Source organism: Anomaloglossus baeobatrachus, chromosome 2, assembly GCF_048569485.1.
Source record: "Anomaloglossus baeobatrachus isolate aAnoBae1 chromosome 2, aAnoBae1.hap1, whole genome shotgun sequence".
Classification (NCBI taxonomy): Eukaryota; Metazoa; Chordata; class Amphibia; order Anura; family Aromobatidae; genus Anomaloglossus; species Anomaloglossus baeobatrachus.
In genome coordinates this window covers 343,186,357-343,206,286 of record NC_134354.1, presented here as the reverse complement: position 1 = coordinate 343,206,286, position 19,930 = coordinate 343,186,357, and the positions used below count along the sequence as shown (strand labels likewise).

The 19,930-nt window shown below is 40.8% G+C and overlaps 5 non-coding genes across 5 annotated transcripts; all 5 read right to left on the bottom strand.

Annotated features, from left to right (window-relative positions):
- Positions 1 to 231: 231 nt before the first annotated feature.
- TRNAV-CAC (transfer RNA valine (anticodon CAC)) lies at positions 232 to 304 on the bottom strand. The gene has a single exon. It is a non-coding gene; the product is annotated as a tRNA-Val (tRNA).
- Positions 305 to 3,971: 3,667 nt separating this feature from the next.
- On the bottom strand, positions 3,972 to 4,044 carry TRNAV-CAC (transfer RNA valine (anticodon CAC)). Its single transcript has one exon. It is a non-coding gene; the product is annotated as a tRNA-Val (tRNA).
- Positions 4,045 to 6,532: 2,488 nt separating this feature from the next.
- On the bottom strand, positions 6,533 to 6,605 carry TRNAV-CAC (transfer RNA valine (anticodon CAC)). The gene has a single exon. It is a non-coding gene; the product is annotated as a tRNA-Val (tRNA).
- Positions 6,606 to 7,497: 892 nt separating this feature from the next.
- TRNAV-AAC (transfer RNA valine (anticodon AAC)) lies at positions 7,498 to 7,570 on the bottom strand. Its single transcript has one exon. It is a non-coding gene; the product is annotated as a tRNA-Val (tRNA).
- Positions 7,571 to 8,480: 910 nt separating this feature from the next.
- On the bottom strand, positions 8,481 to 8,553 carry TRNAV-AAC (transfer RNA valine (anticodon AAC)). The gene has a single exon. It is a non-coding gene; the product is annotated as a tRNA-Val (tRNA).
- Between the last annotated feature and the right edge of the window lie 11,377 nt (positions 8,554 to 19,930).

Below are 19,930 nucleotides of genomic sequence, written 5' to 3'. Positions count from 1 at the left end.
ATTCGTAGTTCTGTTGGTTATGGAAGCTAAAACATCCCGTCATACGGCAACAAAGCCAAGAACTTCATGTATTGCAGTTGGATAGGGTATTATTTCAACACCAAGAACAGACTGGTTTTACTGGGGATTAAACCCAGGACCTTCTGCGTGTTAAGCAGACGTGATGACCACTACACTATGAAACCTGTGAAATCCTGTTGATAGCAAATTACTTCAACAGCGAAATTGGATTGGTTTCACTGGGGATTGAACCCAGGACCTTCTGCGTGTGAAGCAGACGTGATGACCACTACACTATGAAACCTGTGAAATCCTGCAAAGCAATGGCAATTGAAAACGAGTTTTGACCGCCAGGGGAAAAAAATTATTAGTTCTGTTGGTGATGGAAGCCAAAACATCCCATCATTCGGCAACAAAGCCAAGAACTTCATATATTGTAGTTTGATAGGGTATTATTTCAACACCAAGAACAGATTGCTTTTACTGGGGATTGAACCAGTGTTAAGCAGATGTGATGACTACTACACTATGAAACCTTCTGGAAAGTTACTGTGTATTGGCAAGCAGAGCAGAATTGTAACTGATGGGGCCTTTTTATTGCTGAAGAAAAGTGTTTTTGGTAATGAAACATTTACAATTTTTATTACATATTTTACCAGTTTTATTCCTACAAAGGGATATTGCTTAAATTGAAGTTTACATTGAATGTGTTACTTTTTTCTACACAGTTTAATCGTTTGCTTTTGTATTTATGGGAACTATAAATTTTGAAACAAACAGGATTGTTATAATATGGGATTATGTTTTCTGCTAAAATGTTCAATAAAAAAGAAACCCAAAATCGTAGTTCTCCTTGTGATAGAAGCCAAAATGTATTGTCATTTGGCAACGAAACCAAGAATTTCATACTTTACAGGTTAATAGGAAATTACTATAACACCGAAAACAGATTGGTTTCACTGGGTATTGAACCCAGAACAGTCTGCATATGAAGCAAACTTGATGACCACCACACTTTAAAACCGGTGATTCCTGCAAAGTAATGGCAATTAGAGACGAAATTTGACTGCCAGGAAAAAAAAAAATTCGTAGTTCTGTTGGTTATGGAAGCTAAAACATCCCGTCATTCGGCAACAAAGCCAAGAACTTCATGTATTGCAGTTGGATAGGGTATTATTTCAACACCAAGAACAGACTGGTTTTTACTGGTGATTAAACCCAGGACCTTCTGCGTGTTAAGCAGACGTGATGACCACTACACTATAAAACCTGTGAAATCCTGTTGATAGCAAATTACTTCAACAGCGAAAACAGATTGGTTTCACTGGGGATTGAACCCAGGAACTTCTGCGTGTGAAGCAGACGTGATGACCACTACACTATGAAACCTGTGAAATCCTGCAAAGCAATGGCAATTGAAAACGAGTTTTGACCGCCAGGGAAAAAAAATTATTAGTTCTGTTGGTGATGGAAGCCAAAACATCCCATCATTCGGCAACAAAGCCAAGAACTTCATATATTGTAGTTTGATAGGGTATTATTTCAACACCGAGAACAGATTGCTTTTACTGGGGATTGAACCAGTGTTAAGCAGACGTGATGACTACTACACTATGAAACCTTCTGGAAAGTTACTATGTATTGGCAAGCAGAGCAGAATTGTAACTGACGGGGCCTTTTTATTGCTGAAGAAAATTGTTTTTGGTAATAAAACATTTACAATTTTTATTACATATTTTACCAGTTTTATTCCTACAAAGGGATATTGCTTAAATTAAAGATTACATTGAATGTGTTACTTTTTTCTACACAGTTTAATCGTTTGCTTTTGTATTTATGGGAACTATAAATTTTGAAACAAACAGGATTGTTATAATATGGGAATATGTTTTCTGCTAAAATGTTCAATAAAAAAGATTGAACCCAGGACCTTCTGCGTGTGAAGCAGACGTGATGACCACTACACTATGAAACCTGTGAAATCCTGCAAAGCAATGGCAATTGAAAACGAGTTTTGACAGCCAGGGGAAAAAAATTATTAGTTCTGTTGGTGATGGAAGCCAAAACATCCCATCATTCGGCAACAAAGCCAAGAACTTCATATATTGTAGTTTGATAGGGTATTATTTCAACACCAAGAACAGATTGCTTTTACTGGGGATTGAACCAGTGTTAAGCAGACGTGATGACTACTACACTATGAAACCTTCGAGAAAGTTACTGTGTATTGGCAAGCAGAGCAGAATTGTAACTGATGGGGCCTTTTTATTGCTGAAGAAAAGTGTTTTTGGTAATGAAACATTTACAATTTTTATTACATATTTTACCAGTTTTATTCCTACAAAGGGATATTGCTTAAATTGAAGTTTACATTGAATGTGTTACTTTTTTCTACACAGTTTAATCGTTTGCTTTTGTATTTATGGGAACTATAAATTTTGAAACAAACAGGATTGTTATAATATGGGATTATGTTTTCTGCTAAAATGTTCAATAAAAAAGAAACCCAAAATCGTAGTTCTCCTTCTGATAGAAGCCAAAATGTATTGTCATTTGGCAACGAAACCAAGAATTTCATACTTTACAGGTTGATAGGAAATTACTTCAACACCGAAAACAGATTGGTTTCACTGGGTATTGAACCCAGAATGTTCTGCATATGAAGCAGACTTGATGACCACCACACTTTAAAACCTGTGATTCCTGCAAAGTAATGGCTATTAGAGACGAAATTTGACTGCCAGGAAAAAAAAAAAGTTCGTAGTTCCGTTGGTTATGGAAGCTAAAACATCCCGTCATTCGGCAACAAAGCCAAGAACTTCATGTATTGCAGTTGGATAGGGTATTATTTCAACACCAAGAAGAGACTGGTTTCACTGGGGATGGAACCCAGGACCTTCTGCGTGTTAAGCAGACGTGATAACCACTACACTATGAAACCTGTGAAATCCTGCAAAGCAATGGCAATTGGAGACGAGTTTTGACCGCCAGGGAAAAAAAAAAAAAATTCAAAGTTCTGTTGGTGATGGAAGACAAAACATCCTGTTATTCGGCAACAAAGCCAAGAAATTCATATATTGTAGTTGGATAGGGAATTATTTCAACACCAAGAAGAGATTGGTTTCACTGGGGATTGAACCCAGGACCTTCTACATGTTTAGCAGACGTGATGACCACTACACTATGAAACCTGATGAAAAGTTACTGTGTATTGGCTAGCAGAGCAGAATTGTGACTGACGGGGCCTTTTTATTGCTGAAGGAAAGTATTTTTGGTAATGAAACATTTACAATTTTTATTACATATTTTACCAGTTTTATTCCTACAAAGGGATATTGCTTAAATTGAAGTTTACATTGAATGTGTTACTTTTTTCTACACAGTTTAGTCGTTTGCTTTTGTATTTATGGGAACTATATATTTTTAAACAAACAGGATTTTTATAATATGGGATTATGTTTTCTGCTAAAATGGACAATAAAAAAGAAACCCAAAATAGTAGTTCTCTTTGTGATGGAAGCCAAAATGTATTGTCATTTGGCAACGAAACCAAGAATTTTATATATTACAGGTTGATAGCAAATTACTTCGTCAGCGAAAACAGATTGGTTTCACTGGGTATTGAACCCAGAACGTTCTGCATATGAAGCAGACTTGATGACCACCACACTTTAAAACCTGTGATTCCTGCAAAGTAATGGCAATTAGAGACGAAATTTGACTGCCAGGAAAAAAAAAAAATTCGTAGTTCTGTTGGTTATGGAAGCTAAAACATCCCGTCATTCGGCAACAAAGCCAAGAACTTCATCTATTGCAGTTGGATAGGGTATTATTTTAACACCAAGAACAGACTGGTTTTACTGGGGATTAAACCCAGGACCTTCTGCGTGTTAAGCAGACGTGATGACCACTACACTATAAAACCTGTGAAATCCTGTTGATAGCAAATTACTTCAACAGCAAAAACGGATTGGTTTCACTGGGGATTGAACCCAGGACCTTCTGCGTGTGAAGCAGACGTGATGACCACTACACTATGAAACCTGTGAAATCCTGCAAAGCAATGGCAATTGAAAACGAGTTTTGACCGCCAGGGGAAAAAAATTATTAGTTCTGTTGGTGATGGAAGCCAAAACATACCATCATTCGGCAACAAAGCCAAGAACTTCATATATTGTAGTTTGATAGGGTATTATTTCAACACCAAGAACAGATTGCTTTTACTGGGGATTGAACCAGTGTTAAGCAGACGTGATGACTACTACACTATGAAACCTGGAAAGTTACTGTGTATTGGCAAGCAGAGCAGAATTGTAACTGATGGGGCCTTTTTATTGCTGAAGAAAAGTGTTTTTGGTAATGAAACATTTACAATTTTTATTACATATTTTACCAGTTTTATTCCTACAAAGGGATATTGCTTAAATTGAAGTTTACATTGAATGTGTTACTTTTTTCTACACAGTTTAATCGTTTGCTTTTGTATTTATGGGAACTATAAATTTTGAAACAAACAGGATTGTTATAATATGGGATTATGTTTTCTGCTAAAATGTTCAATAAAAAAGAAACCCAAAATCGTAGTTCTCCTTGTGATAGAAGCCAAAATGTATTGTCATTTGGCAACGAAACCAAGAATTTCATACTTTACAGGTTAATAGGAATTTACTATAACACCGAAAACAGATTGGTTTCACTGGGTATTGAACCCAGAACGTTCTGCATATAAAGCAAACTTGATGACCACCACACTTTAAAACCGGTGATTCCTGCAAAGTAATGGCAATTAGAGACGAAATTTGACTGCCAGGAAAAAAAAAATTCGTAGTTCTGTTGGTTATGGAAGCTAAAAAATCCCGTCATTCGGCAACAAAGCCAAGAACTTCATGTATTGCAGTTGGATAGGGTATTATTTCAACACCAAGAACAGACTGGTTTTTACTGGGGATTAAACGCAGGACCTTCTGCGTGTTAAGCAGACGTGATGACCACTACACTATGAAACCTGTGAAATCCTGTTGATAGCAAATTACTTCAACAGCGAAAAAGGATTGGTTTCACTGGGGATTGAACCCAGGACCTTCTGCATGTGAAGCAGACATGATGACCACTACACTATGAAACCTGTGAAATCCTGCAAAGCAATGGCAATTGAAAACGAGTTTTGACCGCCAGGGGAAAAAAATTATTAGTTCTGTTGGTGATGGAAGCCAAAACATCCAATCATTCGGCAACAAAGCCAAGAACTTCATATATTGTAGTTTGATAGGGTATTATTTCAACACCAAGAACAGATTGCTTTTACTGGGGATTGAACCAGTGTTAAGCAGACGTGATGACTACTACACTATGAAACCTTCTGGAAAGTTACCGTGTATTGGCAAGCAGAGCAGAATTGTAACTGATGGGGCCTTTTTATTGCTGAAGAAAAGTGTTTTTGGTAATGAAACATTTACAATTTTTATTACATATTTTACCAGTTTTATTCCTACAAAGGGATATTGCTTAAATTGAAGTTTACATTGAATGTGTTACTTTTTTCTACACAGTTTAATCGTTTGCTTTTGTATTTATGGGAACTATAAATTTTGAAACAAACAGGATTGTTATAATATGGGATTATGTTTTCTGCTAAAATGTTCAATAAAAAAGAAACCCAAAATCGTAGTTCTCCTTTTGATAGAAGCCAAAATGTATTGTCATTTGGCAATGAAACCAAGAATTTCATACTTTACAGGTTAATAGGAAATTACTTCAACACCGAAACAGATTGGTTTCACTGGGTATTGAACCCAGAACGTTCTGCATATGAAGCAGACTTGATGACCACCACACTTTAAAACCTGTGATTCCTGCAAAGTAATGGCAATTAGAGACGAAATTTGACTGCCAGGAAAAAAAAAAATTCGTAGTTCTGTTGGTTATGGAAGCTAAAACATCCCGTCATTCGGCAACAAAGCCAAGAACTTCATGTATTGCAGTTGGATAGGGTATTATTTCAACACCAAGAACAGACTGGTTTTACTGGGGATTAAACCCAGGACCTTCTGCGTGTTAAGCAGACGTGATGACCTTCTACGTGTTAAGCAGACATGATGACCACTACACTATGAATCCTGATGAAAAGTTACTGTGTATTGGCTAGCAGAGCAGAATTGTGACTGACAGGGCCTTTTTATTGCTGAAGGAAAGTATTTTTGGTAATGAAACATTTACAATTTTTATTACATATTTTACCAGTTTTATTCCTACAAAGGGATATTGCTTAAATTGAAGTTTACAATGAATGTGTTACTTTTTTCTACACAGTTTAGTCGTTTGCTTTTGTATTTATGGGAACTATATATTTTTAAACAAACAGGATTTTTATAATATGGGATTATGTTTTCTGCTAAAATGGACAATAAAAAAGAAACCCAAAATAGTAGTTCTCTTTGTGATGGAAGCCAAAATGTATTGTCATTTGGCAACGAAACCAAGAATTTTATATATTACAGGTTGATAGCAAATTACTTCAACAGCGAAACCAGATTGGTTTCACTGGGGATTGAACCCAGGACCTTCTGCGTGTGAAGCAGACGTGATGACCACTACACTATGAAACCTGTGAAATCCTGCAAAGCAATGGCAATTGAAAACGAGTTTTGACAGCCAGGGGAAAAAAATTATTAGTGCTGTTGGTGATGGAAGCCAAAACATCCCATCATTCGGCAACAAAGCCAAGAACTTCATATATTGTAGTTTGATAGGGTATTATTTCAACACCAAGAACAGTTTGCTTTTACTGGGGATTGAACCAGTGTTAAGCAGACGTGATGACTACTACACTATGAAACCTTCTGGAAAGTTACTGTGTATTGGCAAGCAGAGCAGAATTGTAACTGATGGGGCCTTTTTATTGCTGAAGAAAAGTGTTTTTGGTAATGAAACATTTACAATTTTTATTACATATTTTACCAGTTTTTTTCCTACAAAGGGATATTGCTTAAATTGAAGTTTACATTGAATGTGTTACTTTTTTCTACACAGTTTAATCGTTTGCTTTTGTATTTATGGGAACTATAAATTTTGAAACAAACAGGATTGTTATAATATGGGATTATGTTTTCTGCTAAAATGTTCAATAAAAAAGAAACCCAAAATCGTAGTTCTCCTTCTGATAGAAGCCAAAATGTATTGTCATTTGGCAACGAAACCAAGAATTTCATACTTTACAGGTTGATAGGAAATTACTTCAACACCGAAAACAGATTGGTTTCACTGGGTATTGAACCCAGAACGTTCTGCATGTGAAGCAGACTTGATGACCACCACACTTTAAAACCTGTGATTCCTGCAAAGTAATGGCAATTAGAGACGAAATTTGACTGCCAGGAAAAAAAAAAATTCGTAGTTCTGTTGGTTATGGAAGCTAAAACATCCCGTCATTCGGCAACAAAGCCAAGAACTTCATGTATTGCAGTTGGATAGGGTATTATTTCAACACCAAGAAGAGACTGGTTTCACTGGGGATTGAACCCAGGACCTTCTGCGTGTTAAGCAGACGTGATGACCACTACACTATGAAACCTGTGAAATCCTGCAAAACAATGGCAATTGGAGACGAGTTTTGACCGCCAGGGAAAAAAAAAAAAATTCTTAGTTCTGTTGGTGATGGAAGCCAAAATATCCTATCATTCTGCAACAAAGCCAAGAACTTCATATATTGTAGTTTGATAGAGTATTATTTCAACACCAAGAACAGACTGGTTTTACTGGGGATTAAACCCAGGACCTTCTACGTGTTAAGCAGACATGATGACCACTACACTATGAATCTTGATGAAAAGTTACTGTGTATTGCCTAGCAGAGCAAAATTGTGACTGACAGGGCCTTTTTATTGCTGAAGGAAAGTATTTTTGGTAATGAAACATTTCCAATTTTTATTACATATTTTATGAGTTTTATTCCTACAAAGGGATATTGCTTAAATTGAAGTTTACATTGAATGTGTTACTTTTTTCTACATAGTTTAGTCGTTTGCTTTTGTATTTATGGGAACTATATATTTTAAAACAAACAGGTTTTTTTATAATATGGGATTATGTTTTCTGCTAAAATGTTCAATAAAAAAGAAACCCAAAATCGTAGTTCTCCTTGTGATAGAAGCCAAAATGTATTGTCATTTGGCAACTAAACCAAGAATTTCATACTTTACAGGTTGATAGGAAATTACTTCAACACCGAAAACAGATTGGTTTCACTGGGTATTGAATCCAGAACGTTCTGCATATGAAGCAGACTTGATGACCACCACACTTTAAAACCTGTGAAATCCTGCAAAGTGATGGCAATTAGAGACGAGTTTTGACTGCCAGGAAAAAAAAATTTCGTAGTTCTGTTGGTTATGGAAGCTAAAACATCCCGTCATTCGGCAACAAAGCCAAGAACTTCATGTATTGCAGTTGGATAGGGTATTATTTCAACACCAAGAAGAGACTGGTTTCACTGGGGATTGAACCCAGGACCTTCTGCGTGTTAAGCAGACGTGATGACCACTACACTATGAAACCTGTGAAATCCTGCAAAACAATGGCAATTGGAGACGAGTTTTGACCGCCAGGGAAAAAAAAAAAAATTCTTAGTTCTGTTGGTGATGGAAGCCAAAATATCCCATCATTCTGCAACAAAGCCAAGAACTTCATATATTGTAGTTTGATAGGGTATTATTTCAACAATAAGAACAGACTGGTTTTACTGGGGATTAAACCCAGGACCTTCTACGTGTTAAGCAGACATGATGACCACTACACTATGAATCTTGATGAAAAGTTACTGTGTATTGCCTAGCAGAGCAAAATTGTGACTGACAGGGCCTTTTTATTGCTGAAGGAAAGTATTTTTGGTAATGAAACATTTCCAATTTTTATTACATATTTTACGAGTTTTATTCCTACAAAGGGATATTGCTTAAATTGAAGTTTACATTGAATGTGTTACTTTTTTCTACATAGTTTAGTCGTTTGCTTTTGTATTTATGGGAACTATATATTTTAAAACAAACAGGTTTTTTTATAATATGGGATTATGTTTTCTGCTAAAATGTTCAATAAAAAAGAAACCCAAAATCGTAGTTCTCCTTGTGATAGAAGCCAAAATGTATTGTCATTTGGCAACTAAACCAAGAATTTCATACTTTACAGGTTGATAGGAAATTACTTCAACACCGAAAACAGATTGGTTTCACTGGGTATTGAATCCAGAACGTTCTGCATATGAAGCAGACTTGATGACCACCACACTTTAAAACCTGTGAAATCCTGCAAAGTGATGGCAATTAGAGACGAGTTTTGACTGCCAGGAAAAAAAAAATTCGTAGTTCTGTTGGTTATGGAAGCTAAAACATCCCGTCATTCGGCAACAAAGCCAAGAACTTCATGTATTGTAGTTGGATAAGGTATTATTTCAACACCAAGAACAGACTGGTTTTACTGGGGATTAAACCCAGGACTTTCTGCGTGTTAAGCAGACGTGATGACCACTACACTATGAATCTTAATGAAAAGTTACTGTGTATTGGCTAGCAGAGCAGAATTGTGACTGACGGGGTCTTTTTATTGCTGAAGGAAAGTATTTTTGGTAATGAAACATTTACAATTTTTATTACATATTTTACCAGTTTTATTCCTACAAAGGGATATTGCTTAAATTGAAGTTTACATTGAATGTGTTACTTTTTTCTACACAGTTTAGTCGTTTGCTTTTGTATTTATGGGAACTATATATTTTTAAACAAACAGGATTTTTATAATATGGGATTATGTTTTCTGCTAAAATGGACAATAAAAAAGAAACCCAAAATAGTAGTTCTCTTTGTGATGGAAGCCAAAATGTATTGTCATTTGGCAATGAAACCAAGAATTTTATATATTACAGGTTGATAGCAAATTACTTCAACAGCGAAAACAGATTGGTTTCACTGCGGATTGAACCCAGGACCTTCTGCGTGTGAAGCAGACGTGATGACCACTACACTATGAAACCTGTGAAATCCTGCAAAGCAATGGCAATTGAAAACGAGTTTTGACAGCCAGGGGAAAAAAATTATTAGTGCTGTTGGTGATGGAAGCCAAAACATCCCATCATTCGGCAACAAAGCCAAGAACTTCATATATTGTAGTTTGATAGGGTATTATTTCAACACCAAGAACAGTTTGCTTTTACTGGGGATTGAACCAGTGTTAAGCAGACGTGATGACTACTACACTATGAAACCTTCTGGAAAGTTACTGTGTATTGGCAAGCAGAGCAGAATTGTAACTGATGGGGCCTTTTTATTGCTGAAGAAAAGTGTTTTTGGTAATGAAACATTTACAATTTTTATTACATATTTTACCAGTTTTTTTCCTACAAAGGGATATTGCTTAAATTGAAGTTTACATTGAATGTGTTACTTTTTTCTACACAGTTTAATCGTTTGCTTTTGTATTTATGGGAACTATAAATTTTGAAACAAACAGGATTGTTATAATATGGGATTATGTTTTCTGCTAAAATGTTCAATAAAAAAGAAACCCAAAATCGTAGTTCTCCTTCTGATAGAAGCCAAAATGTATTGTCATTTGGCAACGAAACCAAGAATTTCATACTTTACAGGTTGATAGGAAATTACTTCAACACCGAAAACAGATTGGTTTCACTGGGTATTGAACCCAGAACGTTCTGCATATGAAGCAGACTTGATGACTAGAGTTGAGCGCGGTTCGTGGTTCGTGGTTCTCCAGTTCTAGGCTCGAGTGATTTTGGGGCATGTTCTAGATCGAACTAGAACTCGAGCTTTTTGCAAAAGCTCGATAGTTCTAGAAACGTTCGAGAACGGTTCTAGCAGCCAAAAAACAGCTAAATCTTAGCTTGGTTTCTGCTGTAATAGTGTAAGTCACTCTGTGAATCAAACTATTATCACATTTCAGTGTATAGTGTGCGTGAACAGCGCCTTCAGATCACTGCTGTTTCTATAATGGCGATCGCCATTTTTTTTTTTTTTTTCTTGTCTTCCTTCCCTAAGCGCGCGCGTCTTGTGGGGCTGGCCAGCATGTCAGCCAATCACAGACACACACACACCTAAGTGGACTTTGAGGCAGAGAAGCAACGGCATGTGTGATAGGATCTGCATGTCACATGTCCCTGCATTATAAAACCGGACATTTTCTTCACGATCGCCATTATCTGCCTTCTGCGTCTTTGGTGTCAGACATCACTGTCGCAGTTCCGTCCTTTGTCCTATCGCCGATACAGCTGTATGCGCTGCATACACAGCGTTAGACAGCTTAGGGAGAGCACATTCTAGCAGTCCTTTTAAGGGCTCGTACCGGCAGGGTCAGAGAGCCATAGGTGACAAGTCCTGCAAACAGCAACAGCGTCTGTGTAGCCCAGGTCAGAGATTTCCTCCCTGCATTTCACCATTAGGAGGGAATAGAAAGGCAGGCTTCCATTCCTCTACCCAGAGCACCACAATCCTGCCACTGTACCCTCTTGTCCTCTGCACACTCCAACTCATTCTAACTAAGCCATTATACTAGCAAACACTCAGTGTACCTAGTGGCATCCTATCTGAGGCTATTGGACTTTGCTATAGTCCCACTAGTGCAAAGACATTTGCAGAGCACATCTGCCTGCATTGCACACTCCAAGTTTTTTAAACTAAGCAATTTTACTAGCAAACACTCAGTGTACCTAGTGGCATCCTATACGTGGCTATTGGACTTTGCTATAGTCCCACTAGTGCAAAGACATTAGCAGAGCACATCTGCCTGCATTGCACACTCCAAGTTTTTTAAACTCAGCCATTATACTAGCAAACACTCAGTGTACCTAGTGGCATCCTATACGTGGCTATTGGACTTTGCTATAGTCCCACTAGGGCCAAGACATTTGCAGAGCGCATCTGCCTGCGTTGCACACTCCAACAAATTATAACGAAGCCATTATACTAGCAAACACTCAGTGTACCTAGTGGCATCCTATACGTGGCTATTGGACTTTGCTATAGTCCCACTAGTGCCAAGACATTTGCAGCACGTCTGCCTGCGTTGCACAATCCAACGAATTATAACTAAGCCATTATACTAGCACACACTCAGTGTACCTAGTGGCATCCTATACGTGGCTATTGGACTTTGCTATAGTCCCACTAGTGCAAAGACATTAGCAGAGCACATCTGCCTGCATTGCACACTCCAAGTTTTTTAAACTCAGCCATTATACTAGCAAACACTCAGTGTACCTAGTGGCATCCTATACGTGGCTATTGGACTTTGCTATAGTCCCACTAGTGCCAAGACATTTGCAGAGCGCATCTGCCTGCGTTGCACACTCCAACTAATTATAACGAAGCCATTATACTAGCAAACACTCAGTGTACCTAGTGGCATCCTATACGTGGCTATTGGACTTTGCTATAGTCCCACTAGTGCCAAGACATTTGCAGAGCGCATCTGCCTGCGTTGCACACTCCAACAAATTATAACGAAGCCATTATACTAGCAAACACTCAGTGTACCTAGTGGCATCCTATACGTGGCTATTGGACTTTGCTATAGTCCCACTAGTGCCAAGACATTTGCAGAGCGCATCTGCCTGCGCTGCACACTCCAACTAATTATAACGAAGCCATTATACTAGCACACACTCAGTGTACCTAGTGGCATCCTATACGTGGCTATTGGACTTTGCTATAGTCCCACTAGTGCCAAGACATTTGCAGAGCACATCTGCCTGCATTGCACACTCCAAGTTTTTTAAACTCAGCCATTATACTAGCAAACAGTCAGTGTACCTAGTGGCATCCTAAACGTGGCTATTGTACTTTTGTCAATTCACAGTATTGGAACGTTATTTGCAGCACGTCTGCCTGCATTGCACACTCTAACTTTTTTAAACTCAGCCATTATACTAGCAAACAGTCAGTGTACCTAGTGGCATCCTAAACGTGGCTATTGTACTTTTGTCAATTCACAGTATTGGAACGTTATTTGCAGCACGTCTGCCTGCATTGCACACTCTAACTTTTTTAAACTCTGCCATTATACTAGCAAACACTCACTGTACCTAGTGGCATCCTAAACGTGGCTATTGTACTTTTGTCAATTCACAGTATTGGAACGTTATTTGCAGCACGTCTGCCTGCATTGCACACTCTAACTTTTTTAAACTCAGCCATTATACTAGCAAACACTCACTGTACCTAGTTGTATCCTAAACGTGGCTATTGTACTTTTGTCAATTCACAATATTGGAACGTTATTTGCAGCACGTCTGCCTGCATTGCACACTCTAACTTTTTTAAACTCAGCCATTATACTAGCAAACACTCACTGTACCTAGTTGTATCCTAAACGTGGCTATTGTACTTTTGTCAATTCACAGTATTGGAACGTTATTTGCAGCACGTCTGCCTGCATTGCACACTCTAACTTTTTTAAACTCAGCCATTATACTACCAAACAGTCAGTGTACCTAGTGGCATCCTAAACGTGGCTATTGTACTTTTGTCAATTCACAGTATTGGAACGTTATTTGCAGCACGTCTGCCTGCATTGCACACTCTAACTTTTTTAAACTCAGCCATTATACTAGCAAACAGTCAGTGTACCTAGTGGCATCCTATACGTGGCTATTGTACTTTTGTCAATTCACAGTATTGGAACGTTATTTGCAGCACGTCTGCCTGCATTGCACACTCTAACTTTTTTAAACTCAGCCATTATACTAGCAAACAGTCAGTGTACCTAGTGGCATCCTAAACGTGGCTATTGTACTTTTGTCAATTCACAGTATTGGAACGTTATTTGCAGCACGTCTGCCTGCATTGCACACTCTAACTTTTTTAAACTCAGCCATTATACTAGCAAACAGTCAGTGTACCTAGTGGCATCCTAAACGTGGCTATTGTACTTTTGTCAATTCACAGTATTGGAACGTTATTTGCAGCACGTCTGCCTGCATTGCACACTCTAACTTTTTTAAACTCAGCCATTATACTACCAAACAGTCAGTGTACCTAGTGGCATCCTATACGTGGCTATTGGACTTTGCTATAGTCCCACTAGTGCCAAGACATTTGCAGAGCGCATCTGCCTGCGTTGCACACTCCAACTAATTATAACGAAGCCATTATACTAGCAAACACTCACTGTACCTAGTTGTATCCTAAACGTGGCTATTGTACTTTTGTCAATTCACAGTATTGGAACGTTATTTGCAGCACGTCTGCCTGCATTGCACACTCTATCTTTTTTAAACTCATCCATTATACTAGCAAACACACAGTGTACCTAGTGGCATCCTATACGTGGCTATTGGACTTTGCTATAGTCCCACTAGTGCCAAGACATTTGCAGAGCGCATCTGCCTGCGTTGCACACTCCAACAAATTATAACGAAGCCATTATACTAGCACACACTCAGTGTACCTAGTGGCATCCTATACGTGGCTATTGGACTTTGCTATAGTCCCACTAGTGCAAAGACATTTGCATAGCACGTCTGCCTGCATTGCACACTACAACTTTTTTAAACTAAGCAATTTTACTAGCAAACACTCACTGTACCTAGTTGTATCCTAAACGTGGCTATTGTACTTTTGTCAATTCACACTACTGCAAATCTATGTGCAGCACCTCTGCATGACAACCTCGTGCTCTGTTTTTAATAAGCTATAATGATAGCACAAAATACTGCCATTTTGTGGCATCATAGAACTGGCTGTTGTATTCCATTAGTGCCCCACTGGTGACAAGCTATTTCTAGCACCTCTACATCACACCCTCATGCACATTTTGCTACGCTAATGTTATAGCAAACTCATGGAATTCATTGCTGCATTTCATAATTCGGAGGGATAGAAAGTCAGGCTTCCTTTAGCTTTTCCTTCTGTTCATAGACAGCATCTCCAAGACAAATTTCCCCTCCACGTCTAAGTGTGGAGAGGCAGCTAGTGCGCATGCGTGTGCCGATGTACCCCAGCTGCAGCATAATTACAGTGTTTCGCCTAGTGAGTATGCTCAGCCTGACTGTGCCATTCCTGACGCTAAGTTTTCATTTCGGGATACAGCGCATGCTCCCACACTAAGTGTGAAAAGCCTCTTTGCACAGGTGCTTGCATTCCGTGCCGGGTCTAAGTCCTGTTTTGGGCATAGACACCATGCTAAAGCTGATAGTCTTTTTTCAGAGACTGTATTTCATGCTACTGAGCATGCTCAGGCACTTCCTGCATCAGAGACTAGGTCCGGTAATGAACTCTTTGGCCCTGGCCCTGATGTGGGGGTCCCATATAGACCACAGGGCATCAGGTGTCCTCCCAAATGGCTTGCAGAGGCCCACACCTATGACTTGTCACCGCATTATTGATGCTCAGACGATGACTGGTGAGGTGTTTGGGTCATGGCAGCCATGAGGTCATCATTGAAGTTGCGTTTCCAAATAGGACGCTAGTTATGCCACTCATGACGTGTCACTCTACTTTTGTCTCCAGGAGGTGCATTGTGGTTCACCCTGGTTTGGGGCGGACCCAGGTTATAAAAGGGGCTGGAGCCAACAAGGAGGTGCGCAGTCTTCTATTATGCTCCGAAAGAGCACACCTCCATGTGTTGAACCCATTGCGGCTTTAGGCCAGAGGTAGGCAGGGATCGGGTGGTGGATGCAGGCCACCACCACAGTTGGTAACGCAGAACGGTTAAGACCAGCTCCTGTCCTAACAGTCCTGCTTGTGCAGCCCAGTGGCATTAACAGGCCTGCTGCTGCTGATGCGCCTGCTGTCCACAGGTGTGGCCCCTACGCACACGGTCAGCGTACTCAATGGCCCCTGTGTTGTTAACAGGGAGTTCCTGGGCTGGGTGGGCATGTGGACCCTGTGACGCTAACAGGGCTCACAGTCTCCAGATCCGAATGGCGTCTAACTCGGTTCAGGCTACTATTAGTTTCATAGCCACACAGCTCTGTATCCTCCACCAAACCTTCAAGTTGCCAACCTCTCCTTTTCCAACTGGGAGCACGGTGGACACTGACTGCTGATGGGGATATATACCTTTCTCTTTCTTTTCTTATTAATTTTCGTTATATAGCGGTCACAGATTATATACCACTTTATCCAAATCTGCCAGTCCCACTGTAACAGATGTTGTTTCTTCAGCAAATGTTACAGTTGCTTAACCACCAAATCCACGGACCAAAACTTTTTTCCCCTTTCCAACACACCTGTTCCCCTTTCCAACAGCATCTGTCCTTTTTCAACTCATTTTGGGATATGACCAAAAGTGCAACTGTGCAGGGACACCGTACTCAACGCCATCTCAGCACAGCAGCCATCCCTCGGTCCCTCCGATGTGGACAAGTAAAAGACCATTTCCTCCTATCCATGACAAAGCATTGAGATTCACTCTGTGCAGCACTGGTGTTTAGTGGACAAGTAGATCTAAGATTGCGTTCCACATTCTGCAGATACTCCTGTATACGTGCGTCTATTTCTATGGCAGGAATTAGTTCGCCAAATTTTGTCTTGTACCGGGGATCTAACAGTGTGGCAACCCAGTATTCAGGATTAGTTCAAATTCATACAATCCGAGGGTCATGTAGGTAGTGCAGCAAGAAGGCGCTCATGTGTCTTGTGCATCCAGGAGGACCAAGTCCTTGGTGTGTTGGTGGCAGAGAGGTGAGAATCGTGCATCCTTCCTCTGCCCTCTACCCACAACCTCGCACAACCGAAATGTGAGCAAGCTCTCACTCATCTGCTGAGTCTTCCATGCCCATCGCCAGTTCGTCCTCCATTTCTTCATGGGCTCCTGCACTTTCATCAACACTTTTTGCTGATACTATGCGCCCTTGTTAATCCCTCTCCCTCACCATGAATGCCGCATAGGTGCCGCTGACCATCTGGACCTCGTAGATCTTGTTATCCCTTCCGCATATGACTCCTCCTGTACTTCCTCCCCTTCCTCTTGTCCCAACACCTGACTCAGAATAATAATTACAGTGTGCTCCATCATGTAGATGACCAGAATTGTCACGCTGAGAATGACATTGCCAGTGCTAAACATCTTCGTCGACATTTCAAAACTGTGTAGCAGGGTGCATAGGTCCTTGATCTGACACCACTCCAGCAGCGTGATCTGCACCACCTCTGGATCAAGTTATCCCAGGCTATATGTCTTACCGTATTTCAGCAGGGCTCTGCGGTGCTGCCACACACGCTGCAACATGTGCAGATTCCAATTCCTGCGTGTCGAAACATCGCATTTACGGCGTTTAACTGCCAGACCCTAAGACTTCCGGAGTGATGAAAGTTGTTGAGCTGCTGTGTGCGCACGATGGAAGTGAGCACATAGCGAGCGTGCCCACTGCACAAGGCCATGTAGGCCGTGATGGTGTTTTAAAAATTGCTGGCGAATTCGGTTCAACACGTGAGCCCTAAAAGGCACGTGTGTCACATTGCCCTGAGGATGGCCCGCAGCCAGGTTTGCATCATTGCCGCACACGGCTGTTAAGTCACCAACGTAGTCCGCTCCGTCAATTTGTACTCCGGTTGCCAGGTGACAACGTGTTCCTTTCATGAATAGTGCTGATGATGTGAGAGTAGTCGATGCCAGCGGCGCAGGTGGACGCAGGTTATGCTCACCCACTGGGCTGCATTACCTTGACAGATGCAGAATCTCTGGCTGAATGTAGCTGGTGGGTATCTCACAGATGAAATACCATCATTCAGCTACAACCAATGGGAAGACACCACACCCTTTTTTATGCCCATCCTGTCTGCAGACCACTGCCAGACATAGCTATGAACCTCTGGTTAATTTTACCCCCAGTTCAGTTTTATGATTTTGTGTGCTTGTTACCTGACTACTTTTCCTGCTTGCTGTTTATGTACCTTGTTGGCCGATACGCATTTCAACTCTGCTTGTTTTCTGATTCTTTCCTGGCCGTCCCATTCTGTTCCTGTTCCTCAATTAATGTTTTGACCCTGCCTGACTACTATTCTCTGTAATAGCGGTGTGACTCACATTTCCCATACATTTCAAAGTAAAGCTTTGACCGCCTGATGGCATTGAGCTCTGCTGCCAGCATAGTAAGGAGGTGTGTGGTAGTCCTTGTGCGCAGTTGCAAGGAAGGGTGGCCTGACCACACAGGGTTTGCGCCAAGGTAGAGGACCCACACGAGGTTGAAGAGGCAGAAGCAGTGTATTAACTTTTACATACAGAACAAGGATTGAAACAACTCGTGGGGACGGCAAGACTTGTACAGCAGACCCTTCTCCATCTCTCACCATAGTTTGCCAGTGCCCAGTCAGTGACATGTAATGACCCTGTCTATGCTTACTGGTCCAAGTATCTGTGTTGAAATGCACCCTGTCGCACACAGATTTTCTCAAGGAAGTGGTGATGTTGTGTGCGACATGCTGGTGTAGCGCGGGCATGCTTTTCTTGGAGAAGCAGTGGTGATTGGGCATGTGGTACTGGGGCACAGCGACAGACATAAGGTCTGTAAAATCCTGTGTGTCCACTACGCGTAAAGGCAGCATTTCGGTAGCCAACAGCTTACAGAGGGATAGAGTCAACCACTTAGCTTTGTCATGGGTCGCAGTAAGTGGCCTTTTATTTGACCACATCTGAGGGAAAGAGATCTGGCTGCTGTCTGTAGACGGTGTTGAGTAGGGTGTCCCTGGAAAAATGCAGGTTTGTGAGAAAAGTGCAGGCGGAGACATGATGTTGCCTTCATCTTGCCTTCAGATCTGTTCATCTTGTATCATTTTTAAAAAACACATCAAGCAAGGGTTACTCCAAGCGGAGTCTACCTTTTTTCCCAACATTGGGCACACAGACACCCCATCAGTGGCAGCACTTGTGCCCTAGTTGCAAACAGGATGTTTTGATTTGCATCAAGCACATTCCAAATCCACAAGCATTTACTCTCCCCAGGATGACACAGGGGTAGTAAATTCCTTCTGGATCCATGACTTGTTCATTTTGATGAACGTCAGTGTGTCCACATTGTCACTGGACAGACGCGTGCGCTTATCTGTCAGCACACACCCAGCAGCACTGAAGAAGACACGTTCAGAGACAACGCTGGCAGCTGCACACGACAAAATCTCCAAGGCGTAACTGGAGAGCTCTGTCAATTTTTCTAGATTTGAAGCCCAAAAGGAGCAAGGCTCCATTTGCAAAGTCATTGCATCGATGTTCATTTGGAGATACTCCTGTATCATCCTCTCCATCCGTTGACTATGTGTCAGACTTGTTGTCTCTGGTGGCCTTGCAAAGGAGGGTCTAAAAAAATTATGAAAATATTCCATAAAATTGCTGTTACCAGCACCAGATACGGTCCTACTGGTACGGGTAGACTGTTGAAGATGACGATGCCGTCCCATGTTTGTCAAGTTACAACTGGGAGAATCACTCCCTTCACCTGCACGGTTGTTTGGTGTAAAAGCCGAGCTAAGATCGAGTAACAGCTTATGCTGATACTCCAGCATACGTGCGTCCCTTTCTATGGGTGGAATTATGTCACAAAATTTGGACTTGTCCCGGGGATCTAATAGTGTGGCAAGCCAGTAGTCATCATCACTTCTAATTTTGACAATCCGAGGGTCATGTTGGAGGTAGTGCAACAAGAAGGCACTCATGTGTCTTGCGCAGCCATGCGGACCAAGTCCACGCTGTGTTTGTGGCATAGAGGTGCTAACCGTTCTTTCTTCCTCTGACATCTCCCCCCAACCTCTTTCAACTGAATTTTGACCAAGGTCTCTCTCATCCGCTGAGTCTTCCATGTCCATGGACAGTTCGTCCTCCATATCTTCATGTCCTCCTGCACCTTCCTCAACATCTCGCCTGCTACCATGCGCCCTTGTTGATCCCTGTCCCCCATGGTCCCATGCCTGCCGCGTTGGTGATGATGAAC